The sequence below is a fragment of the Pteropus alecto genome, unplaced genomic scaffold (genome assembly GCF_000325575.1).
Source record: "Pteropus alecto unplaced genomic scaffold, ASM32557v1 scaffold50, whole genome shotgun sequence".
In the NCBI taxonomy this organism is placed as follows: domain Eukaryota; kingdom Metazoa; phylum Chordata; class Mammalia; order Chiroptera; family Pteropodidae; genus Pteropus; species Pteropus alecto.
In genome coordinates this window covers 5,963,171-5,965,696 of record NW_006431918.1, presented here as the reverse complement: position 1 = coordinate 5,965,696, position 2,526 = coordinate 5,963,171, and the positions used below count along the sequence as shown (strand labels likewise).

General features: G+C 31.9%; 1 pseudogene; it reads left to right on the top strand.

The window, feature by feature from the left end:
- Nucleotides 1–116, top strand: LOC112475121 (annotated as a pseudogene).
- The last annotated feature ends 2,410 nt before the right edge of the window (nucleotides 117–2,526 follow it).

The following is a 2,526-nucleotide window of genomic DNA, read 5'->3' as shown; positions in this document are numbered from 1 at the left end:
GTCTGCGGCCACGCCACCCTGAACAAGCCCGATGTCTGGTCTCGGAAGCTAAGCAGGGTCGGGCCTGGTTAGTACTCGGATGGGAGACCACCTAGGAAGACCAGGTGCTGTAGGCATAAAACTAAGCATAAAAAATAAAAAATAAGGGATTATAAGCTGACAAGGTCCTTGCAGTCTGTGAGGTCAATCAAGGGTTGCCTTGCCTAAAAAAATAATAATAATAAAAAATAATAAAAATCAAGACAGAAAACAATAGAGAAAATCAGTGGAACACAAAGCTGGTTCTTCGAAAAGAGCAATAAAATTGATAAACCTCTAGCAAGACTAACAAAAAAGAAAAAAGAAAAAAATAACATCAAGTACTGATGTCATTATAGACCCTGCAGACATCAAAAGGATAATAAGGAAATTCTATGAATAACTCAACATGTATCTGTTTGGCGACTTAGATAAAATAGACCAATTCCTTAAAAAATGCAGACTCCACAACTTGTGTATAAAATAAATGATTTAAATAGCCCTACAACTATGTAGTTCGTAACTTTAAAACTCCCCCAAAAGAAATCTCCATACCCAGATGGTTTCACTTGAGAATTCTAACAAATGTTTAAAGAAGACAGCATCGGCTCTACACAATTTCTTCCAGAGCATAGAAGACAAGAGAAAACTTTACAATTCACTTTCCAACTCAGCTTTTGATGCCCTGATCTTAAAACCAGACTAAGACAATACAATAAAGAAAACTACAGATCGTATTCCTTATGAATATAGATGCCAAAATACTTAACAAAATATTAGCAAATAAAATTCAACCATATGTAAAAAAATCTCTCCATGACCAAGTGGAGTTTATTCCAAGAATGCAAGACTGTTTCAGTATTTGAAAATCAATCAGTGTATTCTGCTGCATTAAAAGGCTAAAGAATAAAAAGTATATGATCATATCAATTGATGAAGAAAAAGCATTTGATGAAATTTAATACCGATTCATGATAAAAAAAAAAAAATCTCAGTAAACAAAGAATGTATAGGAAGTTTCTCAGTTTGATAAAGAACATCTCTGAAAACCTACAGCTAACACCATATTTAATGGTGAAAGACTGAAGGCTTTTCCTTCAAGATCAGGAACAAGGCAAGGATGTCTGCTCTTTACTGTTCTTGTTCAACATAATACTGCAAGTTCTAGCCAGCACATAAGGAAAGAAAAGGAAATAAGAAGCTTACAAATTAGAAAGGAAAAATGTTTTTATTTGCAAATAACATGATTGTTTATACAGAAAATTTCCAGAAATCTATGGAAACACTTCCTAGAACTAATAAGAGAATTCAGCAAGGTCGCAGGAGACAAAATCAACATAAAAAAAATTTATCGTATTTCTATATAGTAGCAATGAACATGGAAACCAAAATTCAAAATGTAATACCCTTTACAATTACTGAAAAAATGAAATATTCAGTTACAGTAACAAAGCATGTCCAGTATTTATATGCTGAAAACTATAAAATGCTAATGAAAGAAATGACAGGAGATCTAAATAAATGGAGAGCTATACCAAGTTCAAGGATTGCATGTTCTCCCCAAATTGACCTATAGATTTAACACAAAATCCAGGAATTTTTATGGATACAAGATTATTTTAAAATTTAGGTGGAAAGGCAAAGGGACCAGAATAGCTAAAACAATTTTGAAAAAGAAGAATAAAGTTAGAAGAACCACTCTACTCAATTTCACAACTATTTTACTGCTATTATATAGATGCAGTAATCAAGACTTTGTGGCAGTAGAGAAGGGATGGGCACATAGATCAATGGAACAGAATAGAGAATCCAGAAATAGACCAACACATGTACAAACAGCTGATTTTTGACAAAGGTACAGTGGCAATTCAGTGGAGGAATAACAGCTTTTCAACACATGGTGCTAAAGCAATTAAGATTTCCACAGAGGAAAGAAAATGAACCTCACCTTATACAAAAATATGAACTCTAAATAAATCTAGATTTAAATTAAAAATGTAAAATTATAAAACTTTTAGAAGATAAAGTTTTAGAAAGTTTAAGAGACAAACTTTGGGATCTAGGGCTTGGTGAAGAGTTTTTAGACATGATATCAAAAATATGATCCATAAGAGAAGAAAATTAATAAATTAGACTTTATCAAAATTAAAAACTTTTGCTCTAGGAAAGACACTGTTAAGAAGATAAAAGGATAAGCAATGTACTGGGAGAAAATACTTATAAACCACATATCTGACAAAAGACTTACACTATAATATATGTATAATGATTCTCAGAATTCAAACAGTAAACAAACCAAATAATCCAATTACAAAATAGGCAAGGGACGTGAAAAGAAATTTCACTGAAGAAGATATATACCCATGAAAAGAAGTTCCACATCACTAGACATTAGGGAAGTGCAAATTAAGACCCTGATGAGATATTACTACACATTTATTATAATAGTTAAAATTAAAAATATTGATAATACAAAATGCTAGCAAACATGCAGAGAATAGATCTCTC